The sequence below is a fragment of the Ranitomeya imitator genome, chromosome 1, assembly GCF_032444005.1.
Source record: "Ranitomeya imitator isolate aRanImi1 chromosome 1, aRanImi1.pri, whole genome shotgun sequence".
Classification (NCBI taxonomy): Eukaryota; Metazoa; Chordata; class Amphibia; order Anura; family Dendrobatidae; genus Ranitomeya; species Ranitomeya imitator.
The window spans coordinates 837940860-837960052 of record NC_091282.1 but is presented as its reverse complement, the minus strand read 5'-3'; the positions used below and the strand labels follow the sequence as shown (position 1 = coordinate 837960052).

Genomic DNA, 19193 nt, shown 5'->3' with positions numbered 1-19193 from the left:
AACATCTACATAAAGAGGGATCAGGTCAGTCACAGGTATACCGGCAAAATGTCATAAAAACATAAAGTGCCTAGTGCTCATAATTACTATGGGAAGCATCCGCAATATAACCCACCATAAAGTGCATTAACCAAATACAGATTCATTGCATGGTGGCGACATTATAGTATATAGCGGTGCTTGTCAGGAATGCTTACCCATATAGTAGTATGGTGACGGACCCCTGTCTCGCCGCTACCGACGCGCGTTTCACTGCTCTTTCTCAAGGTACATGTTATTTTACTGTTTTGTTGGTTGTTCAATAAAGCATTGCCACACTGTTTTACCATCACCCCTAAGGGAAATCTGTCACCACAATTGTCAATATCAAAAAAGCATGAAAGTCTTATAGGTTAGATTTATTGCATCACTTCTATCTCCAAAACCAAATTGTCTTTATAAATCAAAGCGACACTGAATTGTGCATTATGAGATTCTGCAGAAGCTGGGACGTGCATTATGAGGTTCTGCAGCAGGTGAGGTATATATTATGAGGTTGTGTAGTAGCTGTGACATGATCAAGTTCTGCAGCAGCCGAGGTGTGCAATAGCCGAGGTATAGTATGTGTGTATTATGAAATTTTGCAGCAGCTGAAGTATTATGAAATACTTCAGCAGCTGAGGTTGGTGTATATTATGACGTTCAGCAGAAGCTGAGGTGTGTATTATGTACAATATATTGTATATTATCTGTGGATTTCAAAACTATTGACTGTTTTTCTTCTTTTCATAACCCACAGGAAAGGAAAATCAAAAGCAGCAAATCTGCACAAATAGCCATTGATTTATTTTACAGATTTCCTACAAATTGTTGTTCTGAATTGTTGAGGAATTATCCTTGGCAATTCTGACTTTTGTCAACTTAACATTTCTTAATAAAGGAGCTATTATAGGATAACCTCTAAAAAAAAAAAGTTGCTCCTTTCCACAAGTTGTACAATGGCCTGAAACACTGGCTAGCATTCAGACGTGTTATATGCCAGAGTGAGCAAGCCCTAAGGGTGTGCAGGGCTGGAGTTAGGGGCATGGGGAACTGGGCATTTGTCCAGGGCTCCCACTCCCTTGGGGGCCCCCAACTTCTACAGCAGGAGCTACACTGTTAACAGCATTGAAAAAACACACATATTTGGTATAACTGTGTTCATAAAAGTCTGATAAATCAAAATACAAAGTAAATTAATCTTTTTGGTAAACGACGTAACAAGAAAAAAAATCAAAACAACAGAATTATGTTTTTTTTGACAGCCGCAACGTTGCAAGAACAAAATGCAAATAGAGTTGTTAAAAAAAATCGTATCTGCCCCAAAATGGAATCATTAAAAACACGACCTTAAGGCGCAAAAGATAAGCCTTCATACAGTTCAATATCCCAGAAAATGAAAATGTTAAGGGTCTCGGGAAAATTCCGACAAAAGCAAAAGGTTTTTTTTTTTTTACAAATTTCAGATTTTTTTTTACCACTTAAATAAAAAAACTACACGTTTGGTAACTTCGGCAGGTCAATTTTACCATATAGTGAATATGGTAAACAAGAAGAATCAAAAGAACATTGTAGAATTGCACTGTTTAGCAATTTCAACGGCCTTGGAATTTTTTTCCCGTTTTCCAGTACACAGTGTGGTAGAGCAAGAGTACAACTCGTCCTGAAAAAAACAAAGCCCTCATACAGCTATGCGGAAGAAAAAAACAAAAATGGAAAAAAACAGAAAATCATCTGATAATTAAGGGGTTAAAATAATTGTATTAGCCATATAATAGCAGCACGCTTCATTCTTTGAATGTTCATGATAGGATTACTTTTTTAGTTTTTAGGAAACCTATCTATAAAACATATTTAGGGTTACTCCATAATTAGGGTTAATTTCCAAATGTGTAGACAGTTATCAGGCAGAACTTACAAGGCATTAAGTGCAACATTTTGACTAGTGACCCCATAACAACAAAGACATGAAATATTGTGATTGGGATTTTGGAACACCAGGATGGTGCTTAATAATTCAAATTTTACTTTTTTGTGCAAAATGTGTGACAGACAGAAGGTGCACTGTTTTAGAATAATCCAGCAACTATAGCGGTTAAAATTGTTATAGCAGACAGGGAGTGGTTAGCTCAACCCCAGTGGATACTGGGAAAGTTGCTATTGTGTCATGGACATCTGAGAGTAAGGCATGTGTTAAGAGAGTCTCCTGTCAGACTGAAATCAGACCAGCCGTAAAGACCAGTTCTTCCTGAGAAGCAATTGCTGTAATGCAGCTTTTTTTCCTCAAGATAGAAGTGTGAGAGATACAGCACCAGACTCATCCCTCTGCCCCCCACCTCACTGCATGGGCAAGGTAAAGTTCTGCTTAGGTTAAGAGAAGTTATCTGTGAAGAGAAGTTATCTGTGAAGAGACTTTCATATATACAGATCTGGCAAAAATTAAGAGACCACTGCACAGTTTTAGAAAAATCAGCTTCTCTACATTTCTGACAGCCATTCCATTCCAGTGTCAGCTGAATTCCAACCAGAGCACACCTCATTCTACTTAATGTGCTTCTGATTAGGTGATCACCTGAACCAAAACTTATTTAACAAAGGAAAGTATAAAAAAACTGCTGTGGTGTTCACAATCCTCTTGCAATAGGACAAGCTGGATGGCAAAGCAAGTGCTGGTAATATCCCAAAAGTAATAGGAATGAAAAAATAACTTTTAACCATACCAAAGGAGTTGAGAAGAAAAGTCTTGAGTGAGGAAAGGAGGGGCTCAATTATGGCTTTACTAGCAGAGGGACACGTGAGCGTCATGTTGCCTCCATCCTTAAAATTTCTAAGATGGTAGTCCATTACAACAAGGTCAAGCAGAAGATATTGAGGACAACAAAGCTATAGACCGGCAGAGGATGAAAATGACTCTCCACTGACCAGGATGACTGTCATCTTATTTGAATGTCACTCAGAACCACAGGATGACATCAAGTGACCTACAAAAGGAGTGGCAAATGATAGTGGGGATGAAGTGCACGGCAAGAACAGTCCGTAACAGACTCCTAGAGGCCGGACTCAAGTCATGTAAAGCTATAAAAAGCCTTTCATCAATGAGAAGCAAAGGAGAGCCAGGCTGAAGTTTGCCAAAGATCATAAGGATTGGACCATAGAGGACTGGAGTCCAGCTTTGCCCAACAACTGGTCATCTAATGGTTAGACAGAGACCTGGAGAGGCGTACAAGCCACAGTGTCTTGCACCCACTGTGAAATTTGGTGGAGGATCGGTGGTGATGATCTGGGGATGTTTCAGCAAGGCTGGAATTGGGCAGGTGGTTCTTTGCTAAGGACATATGAATCAATCCACATACAAGGTTTCCTGGAAAAACAGTTGATTCATTCTGCTCTGGCAATGTTCCCCAACTCTGAGGACTGTTTTTTTCCATCAGGACAATGCACCATGCCACACAGCTAGGTCAATCAAGATGTGGATGAAGGACCACCACATCAAATCCCTGTCATGGCCAGTCCAATCTCCAGAACCCCATTGAAAACTTCTGGAATATAATCAACTTGAAGATGGATAGTTCCAAGCCATCAAACAAAGAACTGCTTAAATTTTTGTACCAGGAGTGGCATAAGGTCACCCAAAGGCAGTGTGAAAGACTGGTGGAAAGCATGACAAGACTGTGAAAGCTGTGATTAAAAAGCATGGTTATGCCACAAAATATTGATTTCTGAACTCTTCCAGAGTTAAAGCATTAGTATTGTTATTTCTAAATTATTATGAACTTGTTTTTTTTTTTGCATTATTTGAGGTCTGCAAGCAATGCATTTTTTGTTATTTTTACCATTTCTCATTTTCAGAAAATAAATACAAAATGTATTGCTTGGAAATTCGAAGACATGTTGTCAGTAGTTTAAAGAATAAAAGAACAATTTACATTTTACTCAAAAATATACCTATGAAGAGAAAAATCAGACAAACTGAAAAATTTGCAGTGGTCTCTTAAGTTTTGACAGAGCTATATATATACACACAGACACACACACACACACACACACAAGCACCCCAGAGATAGGTAGGTAGGTAGGTGCAGGAGATAGGAAGGAAAAGCTGCAGGCAGATATACCGATACACCGATCTGTGTGAAAAAACATGAAAGTGGCCAAAGACTTAAAATAAATGAACAAATCTGTTGCGCTAATTCCTATATTATGCCACCTGGCTTGGATTCAACCTGAAAAAAATCAAGGAAATGTTCAGATGGTGGATATACTGTATCTGTGCTGTGCCATTCCTTTTGTAGGTCACTTGATGTCATCGTGCAGTTGCTGAGTGACATTCAAATAAGATGACGGTCATCCCGGTGGAGAGTCGTTTTAGCTCTCTGCTGAACTGTAGCTTTGTTGTCCCCAATGTCTGCTGCTTGACCTCGTTGTAATGGACTACCATCTAAGGCTATGTTCACACGTTCCTGATTTCCCTCCTTTTTTTCAGGACTAAAAACCGCAGCTCTTGGCAGAAAATGCAGGTCCTTTTTTTGGTGCTTTTTTGGTGCGTTTTTTGATGCGTTTTGATGCGTTTTTTGATGCAGTTTTCTATGCAGAGTCTGTGTGTTTTCTAGGAAGTTTTTTAGGGTTAAAATGGCTGAAAATACCCTAACCCTACCCCTAACCCTAACTCTACCCCTAACCCTAACCCTACCCCTACCCCTAACCCTACTCCTACCCCTAACCCTACCCCTAACCCTACCCCTAACCCTACCCCTAACCCTATTCTAACCTTAGTGGAAAAAAAAATTCTTAATTTTTTTATTGTCCCTACCTATGCAGGTGACAAAGGGGGGGGGGGGGGTCATTTACTATTTTTTTTATTTTGATCACTGAGATATAACCTATCTCAGTGATCAAAATGCACTTTGGAACAAATCTGCAAGATGGCGGCGCCCAGGGAGAAGACGGCCGGACGGACACCGGGAGGCCGGGTAAGTATAAGGGGGGGAGATGAGGGCACGAGGGGGCGTCGGAGCACGGGGGGGTGGCATCGGAGCATGGGGGGGGTGGGATTGGGGCACGGGGGGCAGCCACACTGCAGCGGTTCTGCACCACAAACCGCAGTAAAACCCGCAGATATATTTTTCATCTGCGGGTTTTACTGCGGGTTTGACCTCACAATGGAGGTCAATGGGTGCAGAACCGCTGCAGTTCCGCAAAAAGAAGTGACATGGTACTTCTTTTTTACCGCGGCTATTCAGCACGGCTTTTTCCGCGATTTTTCGCAATGTGGGCACAGCAGTTCCTGTTTTCCATAGGGTACATTGTAATGTACCCTGCATGGAAAACAGCTGCGGACCCGCAGCGGGAAAATCGCGGCGATTCCGCATGAAAAAAAGGATGGTGTGAACATGGCCTTAGAAAATTTAAGGACGGAGGCAAGCTGACGCTCACTGTGTCCCTCTGCTAGTAAAGCCAGAATTGAGCCCTTCTTTTCCTCACTCAAGACTTTTCTTTTCAACTCCTTTGGCATGGTTAAAAGTTATTTTTTCATTCCAATTACTTTTGGGATATTACTAGCACTTGTTTTGCCATCCAACTTGTCCTATTGCAATAGGATTGTGAACACCACAGCAGTGTTTTTTAATACTTTCCTTCGTTAAATAAGATTTGGTTCAGGTGATCACCTAATGAGAAGCACATTAAGTAGAATGAGGTGTACTCTGGTTGGAATTCAACTGACACTGGAATGGAATGGCTGTCAGACATGTAGAGAAGCTGATTTTTATAAAACTGTGCAGTGGTCTCTTAATTTTTCCAGAGCTGTATACCCACGATGTGATTATTAACAGCAGTGACAAATTGCTGAGGTAGATGGTGCACTCCGCTTAATAGATTCAAGCTCACATTCAGTTCACATTTATCCTGTGCTCTACTCTGAGCACTGCATTTGGATTTCTGTCTAAATCTCCGACTGAGCCAGAATTCAGTTAATGGATACTTTGGATTCTGTTTTACCTTCATTCCAGCCGTGTCCATTTTTTCCTGTGTCCACAAAATCGTTCTGAGATGTGTACCGTCTGAATACCATTCTTTAGGGGTTTAGTTATAAACTCCATCACAAGCATACAGTGTATAAATAAACTTTATTTTTCTGGGGCCCATCAGTTGGGGCTGTGCATTTTATAGCACATGACATGAAAACCTTCTATTGTGCTGATTAAATAGTGAAAACTTGTCCTTGACTTTCCTTCACTGTAAGATTGTTTGTATGTGCCACCTTTAATACTTGTTTTAGTCATGGTGCGTCTTACATATTTAAAGGGGGTGTCCTGTAAACCACATTTATCATCTATACACTGGACAGATACATGTATGAGCATTGGGAGTTTGGCCACTGAGACTACAACCAATGCTGACACTGAGAGGTCCAAAGTAAGCATGTGCAAGTACCACTGCCATAGACAGTAACTTGTGCATTGGTTGCACATGCTCACTACTGTTCTATTCACTAGAGGCCTTTTTTGACCATAGTTTTCATTATCAGTGGGGGTCCTAGTGGTCAGACCGCCAGTGATGATACAATTATCTTGTGTATTGGTGATATATGTTGTTCATGGGTCAATCCATTTAAGGGAATGACAAAGACAAATATAGAAAAAGTTTACTGTGCATTGCGTGATGTTATTTTTCTGTGGTGTGTGTGAGGAGAAGAGTGGAAAGATAGTATAATTCACATGGGGGGGGCGTGAGCTGGGGCTGGTTTTTGGTGAAGGGGCAGTCCAGTCATGACAGAACCATAATGGTCAGTAATAGAATTGTCAGAGGTTTAATTGTAAGCTACGCCTGGTTTCCTTTTCAATTCCCATTCACATGAGGCTTTTTGGCACATACAGTGGAATGACATGTAGTGGCTAGGGGCCATCCATATTAAAAGGTCACCTTGACGTGGTTGGATGACTTTTGTACTCTTAGATCAAAAAACTCTAATCACAGTGCGCTGAAGCATCGTGTAAGAATATATAACATTCTACAATTTTGATTTTCAGCAAATGCATCTTTTCATGTCCAGACAAAATTACTCATGAAAAATACTAAGAGCAGTATTATTACCCAGCTGAAGAATCTCTTGCTTTACCTCTGTACAGACAGTTAACGTGTAGAAGCAGAGCATCACCATGTCAGCTGTTCCTGAACCTTTTCCTTCAAAATACAACTGTCATAGGTGTATCACCCGTACTATTAGGGGATCTAATCAGCCAGACAAAATCGGGGTTTTTATAGGTTGCATATTTAAGTTATTTGTTGGTACACATGTACTCACGTGTCCAATGCTGTAATAAAGAGGGTGCGAGGGAAGAAAAGGCAAAGTTCGTGGATCTGGCACAATAAATCCACAGCTTCACTTAGCATCATCAACGGAGGAACATCCCCTCTTAGAAATTGTTCTTGGCACCACAGCATCCATAACAAAAATTATTATTAATATATTTTTAGTTAGTAAAATGACTTTAACTGTCGCTGCTGACAGATCATTCCTGTAATTGTGTACAGCATTTTATTTCTATCCTAGTCACACGCCACAGGAATTTGACAGCGGTGTGGCAGATAGATGTAAGCTTACCTTTTAATATCAGCAAACCTCTGGTGTGCGCATCTGGGCATTTAGTGGCAATGTCTGGCTCCTTATCCATTCATCTATACTGTATGGTGGCATGACCATTCTGAAGCCATCTGCAACAGCAAAAAATGTTGTTTTACAAAGAAAAGATAATCTAACACTTTATGCAAGAAAATTGAAATAGTCACTGTTTCAACTGACTTTGCATCATTACAAGCCAATATATGAAAGGCTGCAACTTATGATTTTTTTTTTCACCACCTATAAACCACTTCTTCTCCTTGCACTTGCCTCCAGAACTCATCATTCACTCTGGAAAACAGCTAAAAATCCATCTGGATCAAAACAGGATAGACTGTCAGCTCACTAAGTTGTCAGTTTATAGATGCCTATTGAAGACCATGGAAAGGGGATGGGGAGCAGGAGAGAGAAGCACAGTGATAGGACAGGTAGAGGAAACACAGACCTGCTGCTTATTTTAATAATTATCCCCAGAGCTGGATTTACAGCTACACTGCTGTGTAGTTCTGTACACTGCCCCCCCCTATGATACCTCTGCTGCCTATGAGGGGGGTGCTACATAGACAAAGAAGAGCATTGATCCCTTTTGTCTTTGTCTACTATATATTAATGGCATCATGGCATTCAATCTCGACCCAACAGCTCAGAAGAAACTGAAAATAAGAATCCAGCAGATAAGAGTTAGTGAGAAATTCAGGATACAACAGATAGTTCTAAACCACAAAAGGATATCTTGTATAGCTGCCAACATCTGCCTCCAAGATATCACAAACTTGGTTCATTAACAGCTCCAACATATGCAGGAAGTCTAACTGGCAATAATTCGACAGAATTTGAAGAAACCAGACTACTCAGGCTTTGCAGTCTTCATGGGACAAAGTCCTCTCATATTTTATTTGGCAGCAACAGCATGCGTCAGATGAGACGGGAATTGTGAAAGACATGGCACTTTATCGCTCATCACTTGATGTTACTGCCGAATAAAATACGAGAAGATTTTGTCCCATGAAGACTGTGGAGCATGAGTAGTCTGGTCTCTTCAAAATTTGCTGAATTAATGCCAGTGTGTGGGAAAAATGCAGTGTACCAGTCATATAATGGCCAGAAAGAGTTATTCTTCATGAATATACACAGGACAGCTTATTCGGGACAGAGGGTGGAAAAGGAGGAATCAAACTAGAACTCTAGTGCCACCTGATAAGGCTCATTAAAGGGTAGACATTGACTTGTAGGATTGCTACCTTCCAATAGGTGGCACTAGAGTTCTAGTTCTCTTCATCTCTTAAGAGACAATTTGCATAATTAGCATATTTCCCAGAGAAGCATTGCGGCTTTAGGTCTCCTCATCTCGACATGATTAGCATGTCAATCTCCGCAAGGAGAAACAATACTTCTTGGATATCGAAAAGGAGGAAAGCATCAAAGTCTTCAGGGAGGGCAAATCAAACAGGCTGTAATGTATGAATGTACAGGTTGGGAGGAGACCAAACAATTTGTTGTGGGGGAGAGGGCTGAATTACAAAGGGTGTTTGTGGAGAGATAGAATCTGCCTCTGCCGATTTTGCCATCATGCCCTCCTCATTCTGAGTTTATCAGCACAGTAGAGTAGATCCTTCATGGGATTTAAATAATTTACATAAAAATAATGCAGGATTGCAGGACTTCGCTGAAATGCTACACTTAGTGAAGGCAACAGCACCTTATACAATACAATACAACTTAGGCATTGCCACCAACAGGGCTGTTGACTTTAATGAAGCAGGAGTCAATTTGTGCTCTGCCTGACCTCATTTTCCTCAGTGTCCACTTTGGTAGCACAAAATATGTTGTTGACTGCTTTCTTGCACCCGCCTAATAATGATGGACACTGCCAAAAATGAGGTCAGCACAAAGTGAATCCTTCTGCGTCATTAAAGAGGTTACCAAAAAAGGATAAAAACAGGTTTAAAAATTGGCACAGCCAATTTTAAATGTATTTTTATCCTGTTTTGGTAATTTCCATGTGGCAGATCTTAGCCCCAGCCACAGGGCAGCGGCAGCTGGCTATCTAAACCTTCATAGTGGTTTTTTCTTCATACAACCACCCAAGGTGAACAAACCTATTGTTTTTACTGTCTCCAATATTAGGGATTTACCCAATTGTGCGCTTCTCCCTTCAGAGTCACTGTTTACTCATTAATGAGGTTGTCTGGTCTAAATGTGATGTTGAGTCACTTCTCATGGGCATAAGACAGGGTAGTCAGGAGGTCTGAAGGCAGATACCAGGAGGGCTCCTAGTACAGAGGGGTAAGGCAACGGCGTTGTCAGACAACAGTCCAGGGTCAAATGTCAGGAGGGTCAAGACAAGGGAGTACAACAAAAGAGATAGTCAGAGGCCAAGTGCGGGGTCAGATACCTGAAGTCAGAGATCGTCAAAAGCCAAAAGGATTATCTACACAAATAATCACCACAATCTGAGGTCCAGCAACAAGATCAAAAAGTCAGTCACGGTGCAAGCAAAGCTGTCAATCAGTGGTGTGGGCGATGTTATACACAGATCAGTATTCTACATTCCGAGCTCTGCTAGAAGTGCAGCAGAGAAAACCGTGAATCTATCATATTTTCTGCAGCCACTAAATTAACCCCTTTACCCCCAAGGGTGGTTTGCACGTTAATGACTGGAACAATTTTTACAATTCTGACCACTGTCCCTTTATGAGGTTATAACTCTGGAACGCTTCAACGGATCCTGATGATTCTGACACTGTTTTCTCGTGACATATTGTACTTCATAATAGTGGTAAAAGTTCTTTGATATTACTTGCATTTATTTGTGAAAAAAATGGAAATTTGGTGAAAATTTTGAAAATGTCGCAATTTTCCAACTTTGAATTTTTATGCCCTTAAATCACAGAGATATGTCACACAAAATACTTAATAAGTAACATTTCCCACATGTCTACATTGTATCAGCACACTTTTGGAGCCAACATTTTTTTTTTTGTTAGGAAGTTATAAGGGTTAAAAGTTGACCAGCAATTTCTCATTTTTACAACACCATTTTTTTTAGGGACTACATCACATTTGAAGTCACTTTGAAGTCACACCATCCTAAAAAGTGCACCCCTCAAGGTGCTCAAAAACACATTGAAGAAGTTTATTAACCCTCCAGGTGTTTCACAGGAATTTTTGGAATGTTTAAAAAAATGAACATTTTAATTTTTTTTCACAAAAAATTTACTTCAGCTCCAATTTGCTTTATTTTACTAAGGGTAACAGAAGAAATTGGACCCCACAAGTTGTTGTGCAATTTGTCCTGAGTACGCTGATACCCCATATGTGGGGGTAAACCACTGTTTATAAGCACAGCATAGCTCGGAAGGGAAGGAGCGCCATTTGACTTTTCAATGCAAAAGTGACTGGAATTGAGATAGGATGCCATGTCACGCTTGGAGAGCCCCTTATGTGCCTAAACATTGAAACACCCCACAAGTGACACCATTTTGGAAAGTAGACCCCCTAAGAAACCATCTAGATTTGTGGTAAGCACTTTGACCCACCAAGTGCTTCACAGAAGTTTATAACACAGAGCCGTGAAAATAAAAAATTATTTTTTAGCCCCCAGTTTTGTATTTTCCCAAGGGTAACAAGAGAAATTGGACTCCAAAAGTTGTTGTCCAATTTGTCCTGAGTACGCTAATACCCCATATGTGGGGGGGGGGGGGGAACCACAGTTTGGGTGCATGGCAGAGCTCAGAAGGGAAGGAGCGCCATTTGGAATGTAGACTTAGATGGATTAGTCTGCAGGTGTCACATTGCATTTGCAGAGCCCCTGATGGGGTAAACCCCTGTTTGGGCGCACGGGAGAGCTCGGAAGGGAAGGAGCACTGTTTTACTTTTTCAACGCAGAATTGCCTGGAATTGAGATTGGACGCCATGTAGTGTTTAGAGAGCCCCTGATGTGCCTAAACAGTGGGAAACCCCCAATTCTAACTGAAACCCTAATCCAAACACACCCCTAACCCTAATCCCAACGGTTACCCTAACCACACCCCTAACCCTGACACACCCCTAACCCTAATCCCGACCCTAATCCCAACCCTAACTTTAGCCCTAACCCTAACTTTAGCCCCAACCCTAACTGTTATGACCTGGTGGTTAGGAGCACCCGGAATGACCTGATAATTAAACCTCATACAGGACGAGCTCTGTGATGTGGGAGCTCTGCTGACCGCAAGCCCTAATCCTATCACACACACTAAAAATGGCCGTGGAGCGCTCCTGACCAGACCTAGGCGCCTCGTCACAGCCTAAGAACTATCTAGCCCTAGAGATAGAAAATAAAGCCTACCTTGCCTCAGAGAAATTCCCCAAAGGTAAAGGAAGCCCCCCACATATATTGACTGTGAGTAAGATGAAAGTCACAAACGCAGAGATGAAACAGGTTTCAGCAAAGGGAGGCCAGACTTACTAAATAGACAGAGGCTAGGAAAGGTAACTTTGCGATCAGCACAAAAACCTACAAAAGACCACACAGAGTGTGCAAAAAAGACCGTGAGTCGGTGCGGAGGGGCCACTCTGCATCCCAGAGCTTCCAGCTAGCAAGACAAAATCATGAAAACCAGCTGGACAAGAAAACAGAGAACAAAATAAGACAATAAGGAACTTAGCTTCTGCAGGAGAAGGCAGGTCACCAGAGAGATCCAGGAGCGAACTGAACGAATGCAAAAACATTGACAGCTGGCATGGAGTAACGATCTGAGAGGAGTTAAATAGAGCAGCCAACAAAAGGATAACCCACGTCACCTGTGTAAGGAACCTCAGAAGCAGCAGCTTCACTCAAAGCCACCAGAGGGAGCCCATAGACAGAACTCACCGAAGTACCATTCACGACCACAGGAGGGAGTTCGACAACAGAATTCACAACACCTAACCCTAACTTTAGCCCCAACTCTAACCCTAACTTTGGCCCCGACCCTAACTGTAGCCCTAATCCTAGCCCTAACCCTAGCCCCAACCCTAGCCCCAACCCTAACCCTAGCCCCAACCCTAACCCCAACCCTAACCCTAACTTTAGCCCCAACCCTAACCCTAATGGGAAAATGGAAATAAATACATTTTTTTCATTTTATTATTTTCCCTAACTAAGGGGGTGATGAAGGGGGTTTGATTTACTATTTATAGCGGGTATTTTAGCAGATTTTTATGATTGGCAGCTGTCACACACTACAAGACGCTTTTTATTGCAAAAAATAGTTATTGCGTCTCCACATTTTGAGAGCTATACTTTTTCCATATTTTGGTCCACAGAGTCATGTAAGGACTTGTTTTTTGCGGGACGAGTTGACGTTTTTATTGGAACCATTTTCGGGCATGTAACTTTTTTATTGCTTTTTGAGGCTTTGAGGCTTTTTGAGGCTGAATGACCAAAAACCAGCTATTCATGAATTTCTTTTGGGGAGGGAGCGTTTATACCGTTCCACGTTTGGTAAAATTGATAAAGCAGTTTTATTCTGCGGGTCAGTACGAATACAGTGATACCTCATTTATATCTTTTTTTTAATGTTTTGGCGCTTTTATATGATAAAAACTATTTTATATAAAAAATAATTATTTTTGCATCGCTTTATTCTGAGGACTATAACTTTTTTATGTTTTCGCTGATAACGCTGTATGGCGGGTCGTTTTTTGCGGGACAAGATGACGTTTTCAGCGGTACCATGGATATTTATATCTTTTTTTATTGCGTTATTTCACTTTTTGTTTGGCGGTATGATAATGAAGCGTTGTTTTTTGCCTCTTTTTTGTGACGGTGTTCACTGAAAGGGTTAACTAGTAGCACCGTTTTATAGGTCGGGTCGTTACGGACGCGGCGATACTAAATATGTGTACTTTTATTGTTTTGTTTTTTATTTAAAGAAATGTATTTATTGTAACAATATTTTTTTTTCTTTATTTAGGTTTTTTTTTTTTTTACACATGTAAATATTTTTTTACATTGCCCCAAGGGGGGACATCATACTATAGGGTCAGATCACTGATCTGACACTTTGCAGAGCACTGTGTCAGATCAGCGATCTTACAGGCTGTGCTCCTGGCTCTGAGCGGGCGCTTGTAAGCCACCTCCCTGCAGGACCCGGAAGCAGCCCGCAGCCATTTTGGGTCCGGGGCCTGCAGGGAGGAGGAGGCAGGAGACCCTCAGAGCAACGCGATCACATCCCAAATATCCCAAATATCCCAAAACTTATAGGAATGAAAAAAATAACTTTTAAGCATGCCAAAGAAAAGTCTTGAATGAGGAAAAGAAGGGCTCAATTCTGGCTTTACTAGCAGAGAGATACAGTGTGTTAAGGTGGGCAAAACGTGCTAAATAAATTATAATAACGAAGTGCATTTGACCACCTGGGGTCCACCGTGCAGAGATGGTACACTGCAGCAAAGAAGACAATGGCGAGACTTGCAACAGGCTCACACTGAGTTAATGTCACTCAGTGGAGTAACATGTGGCTGTACCAATCGCACACAGCGATGGAAAAGGAACTCTGCTATGAGACCATGTTTATCGACACACGGCTGCAGAGTGAATATGGCGCTAAACATGTACACTGTTAACATCACAGGAGTACGCAAGCCCCACTGGGGCACGGGAACCGGTAGTGGACTCCAAGCACTCACAAAACTCCACTCCAGAGGGGCCAGAATTCTAAAGACATTAGCCCCTGCCCTGATTTCAACCACACAAACTCCTCTCCGGAGAAGCCGGAATTCTAAAGGCACTGTACCTGCCCTGAGCACATACAGCTGAGTCCACACTACTGTTAGGTTCCTCACACACACCACACATAAATGATCTTAGCGCAACGACGGGCGTGCCAAAGATCCTTTTATAGTTTCTGTCAATCTGACAGGACCTTGCTCACTGGCCAATTAGAAGCCAGACCTGGACCTGAGCATGTGATGGGCGAACACCAACGAGAAGTCGACCCACGAGCACACGGTGCTCAGTGTGTCTGTTGGATGACAGGCTGCATGGTTGCATCATGCTGCCTGCCATCTAGATGTAGCAGAGCTGGACCCGTCGTGGGACAAATGGATTTAAAGCATCTCTGCGGAAAGGTGAGGAATACTGTTTGTTTATTATCTCTTTTATAGATGACGAGGGCATCGGGGGAGTAGGTGAGGTCGTAAGTATGGTTTAATTAAGAATATTAAAGAAGTCTGTGTCTTTCTTTCATTTAAAGGACTTTTTTCTTGGTGTCTGTGTTTTCTTACAATGTGACTATGGGGTTAGTAATGGGGGGTGTCTTATTGACTCCTCTCCATTACTAACCTTAGGGCTTGATGTCACCTGACAGTGATATCAATCCCCCCAACTATTACCTCACTTGCCACTGCTACAGGACAAGTGGGAAGAGTGAGGCTAAGTGCCAGAATTGGCACATTTAGGAGATGTGCCATTTCTGGGGCGGCTGAGAGCTGATGTTTTAGCCTGGGGGTGGCCAGTATCCATGGCCCCTTCCTAGGCTATTAAGAGCAGCCCCCAGCTGTCTGCATAGCCTTTGCTGGTTATTAATTATAGGGGGACCCTACGTCATTTATTTTTATGGTTATCCATTTTAATAGCCAGTAAAGGCTAATTATCCAGTGGTGAGCTGATATTAATAGCCTGGGAAGCTCCATGGGTATTACTCCCTTCCCAAGCTATAAACATCTGCCCCTAGCCGTCGGCTTTCCCTCTGCTGGTTATCAACATTGAGCGGGAGCCCAAGCCATTTTTTTCCGATAATCTTTTAATAATTAAATACATGTCCAGTAATTTGCACACATACTGTACTAATTGTATTTGTCGCTGACATCTATAGATCTACCTTTTCTATATGTACTGTAGTTACTGTATGTAATCCATCTCTTCTATCCTGTCGGCTCCAGCAATGATTTTACAGAACACGGCAGATGAATAACCGTTTTTTATTCTATCTATCTATTATTATTATTATTTATTATTATAGCGCCATTTATTCCATGGCGCTTTACATGTGAGATGTAATATATACAGTGGGGCAAAAAAGTATTTAGTCAGTCAGCAATAGTGCAAGTTCCACCACTTAAAAAGATGAGAGGCGTCTGTAATTTACATCATAGGTAGACCTCAACTATGGGAGACAAACTGAGAAAAAAAAATCCAGAAAATCACATTGTCTGTTTTTTTATCATTTTATTTGCATATTATGGTGGAAAATAAGTATTTGGTCAGAAACAAACAATCAAGATTTCTGGCTCTCACAGACCTGTAACTTCTTCTTTAAGAGTCTCCTCTTTCCTCCACTCATTACCTGTAGTAATGGCACCTGTTTAAACTTGTTATCAGTATAAAAAGACACCTGTGCACACCCTCAAACAGTCTGACTCCAAACTCCACTATGGTGAAGACCAAAGAGCTGTCAAAGGACACCAGAAACAAAATTGTAGCCCTGCACCAGGCTGGGAAGACTGAATCTGCAATAACCAACCAGTTTGGAGTGAAGAAATCAACAGTGGGAGCAATAATTAGAAAATGGAAGACATACAAGACCACTGATAATCTCCCTCGATCTGGGGCTCCACGCAAAATCCCACCCCGTGGGGTCAGAATGATCACAAGAACGGTGAGCAAAAATCCCAGAACCACGCGGGGGGACCTAGTGAATGAACTGCAGAGAGCTGGGACCAATGTATCAAGGCCTACCATAAGTAACACACTACGCCACCATGGACTCAGATCCTGCAGTGCCAGACGTGTCCCACTGCTTAAGCCAGTACATGTCCAGGCCCGTCTGAAGTTTGCTAGAGAGCATTTGGATGATCCAGAGGAGTTTTGGGAGAATGTCCTATGGTCTGATGAAACCAAACTGGAACTGTTTGGTAGAAACACAACTTGTCGTGTTTGGAGGAAAAAGAATACTGAGTTGTATCCATCAAACACCATACCTACTGTAAAGCATGGTGGTGGAAACATCATGCTTTGGGGCTGTTTCTCTGCAAAGGGGCCAGGACGACTGATCCGGGTACATGAAAGAATGAATGGGGCCATGTATCGTGAGATTTTGAGTGCAAACTTCCTTCCACCAGCAAGGGCATTGAAGATGAAACGTGGCTGGGTATTTCAACATGACAATGATCTAAAGCACACCGCCAGGGCAACGAAGGAGTGGCTTCGTAAGAAGAATTTCAAGGTTCTGGAGTGGCCTAGCCAGTCTCCAGATCTCAACCCTATAGAAAACCTTTGGAGGGAGTTGAAAGTCCGTGTTGCCAAGCGAAAAGCCAAAAACATCACTGCTCTAGAGGAGATCTGCATGGAGGAATGGGCCAACATACCAACAACAGTGTGTGGCAACCTTGTGAAGACTTACAGAAAACGTTTGACCTCTGTCATTGCCAACAAAGGATATATTACAAAGTATTGAGATGAAATTTTGTTTCTGACCAAATACTTATTTTCCACCATAATATGCAAATAAAATGCTAAAAAAACAGACAATGTGATTTTCTGGATTTTTTTTTCTCAGTTTGTCTCCCACAGTTGAGGTCTACCTATGATGTAAATTACAGACACCTCTCATCTTTTTAAGTGGTGGAACTTGCACTATTGCTGACTGACTAAATACTTTTTTGCCCCACTGTATATATGTATGTGTCACTGAAATATATATATCTATGTATTCTATGTGTATATATCTATTCTATTCTAACCTGTCAGTGTGATTTTACTGTACGCGCACATGAATTGCCGGCTTTTCAAAGGACACCGATGCGTAAAAATCGGACAGCACTTGCATGGTCCAAGTTCTGTGCGATTTTTTTTTTCTTGCACCCATAGGCTTGCATTGGCGAGTCTCGGACAATACGCGTAAAATCGCAGCATGCGGCTATTTTAATTGCATGTAGAATACGCCTGAGAAAAAATACGGTGAGGTGAGCTGCCCCATAGAATAACACTGGTCCGAGTGCTATGCAATGTTTTCTCGCTTAGCACTCGTCTGTATTCTACGCTAATGTGACCCCGGCCTAAAGGAGATACTCTTTAAAGGACTCTATATTATTACACAAATGTTTAGTATATTTGTTCCTTGAGTGTGTTCCAATTTTTTTAATAAATGTGATGAAATATTTGTACCCATTCAACACTTGAGAGCGAAACAATAGCCTGAGATTCAAGAGAAGGTTTTCACCATCAATCATGCCACTTTAAAATGTATTACTATTTGTGGCACAACTGGTTAATATAAATGCTGCTCATAGCAACATCTATGCCAGGACTCTGCACCAAAATCTAAAATAAATTTACAATACTAGCTGCAGATTTTTTCCATTGAGGGCATGCTGTGGATTTCCAGAATGCCTTTTATGATTTGTATTTGACATTGATTTTCACCATGGATTTAACCCTTCTGTTCCAGATATAATTTTACAATGTATCTATATTATGCATTAGATCCTTGCTATATCATTACTTATACCACTGATCATTAATGGGATCATTGGTTTTTAAACGTTGTCCGGTGTAAAGGTACCTTCACCCTGAACGATATCGCTAGCGATCCGTGACGTTGCAGCGTCCTGGCTAGCGATATCGTTGAGTTTGACACGCATCAGCGATCAGGATCCTGCTGTGCCATCGATGGTCGGTGCAGAAAGTCCAGAACTTTATTTCGTCGCTGGACTCCCGCAGACATCGCTGAATCGGCGTGTGTGACGCCGATTCAGAGATGTCTTCACTAGTAACCAGGGTAATCATCGGGTTACTAAGCGCAGGGCCGCGCTTAGTAACCTGATGTTTACCCTGGTTACCAGTGTAAATGTAAAAAAAAACAAACACTACATACTTACATTCCGGTGTCTGTCCCCCGGCGCTGTGCTTCTCTGCACTGACTGAGCGCCGGCCGGAAAGCACAGCGGTGACGTCACCGCTGTGCTCTGCTTTCCGGCGGCGCTTACACAGTGCAGAGAAGCACAGCGCCGGGAGACAGACACCGGAATGTAAGTATGTAGTGTTTGTTTTTTTTTTACATCTACACTGGTAACCAGGGTAAACATCGGGTTACTAAGCGCGGCCCTGCGCTTAGTAACCCGATGTTTACCCTGGTTACCAGGGGACTTCGCTGTGTGACAGCTCTCCAGCGACCACACAGCGACGCTGCAGCGATCGGGATCGTTGTCTAGATCGCTGCAGCGTCGCTAAATGTGACGGTACCTTAAAACAATTTTTCTTCAGGTAGGTTCATATAGCTGTGCAATGAGATTAACATGAAATGATCCATTTACATCAGTGTTCCCCAACTCCAGTCCTCAAGAGCCACCAACATGTTTTCAGGAATTCCTTAGTATTGCCCAGGTGATAATTCCATTAACTGGGAAATACTAAGAAAATCCTAAAGACTTGATATGTTGGTGGCTATTGACAACTAGAGTTGAGGAACACTGACTTACAACAAATATACAAAAACTCCAAAGAATATATTTCCACATCTCCTGTAGTCAATTGTGCCATGTCTTACACCTTTTTTGCAGATGCCTGGTATTGTGCATAGACTTGTCA

At 41.8% G+C, this 19193-nt stretch overlaps 1 protein-coding gene across 20 annotated transcripts in view; it reads right to left on the bottom strand.

The window, feature by feature from the left end:
• ADGRL3 (adhesion G protein-coupled receptor L3) overlaps nucleotides 1–19193 on the bottom strand; it is a 1214649-nt gene that overhangs the window by 1124205 nt on the left and 71251 nt on the right. For all 20 annotated transcript variants that reach the window (XM_069740657.1, XM_069740660.1, XM_069740665.1 and 17 more), the window contains exon 2: nucleotides 7622–7731. The gene's annotated coding sequence lies outside the window, so the exon portion shown is untranslated. The remainder of the gene's footprint in view (nucleotides 1–7621; nucleotides 7732–19193) is intronic.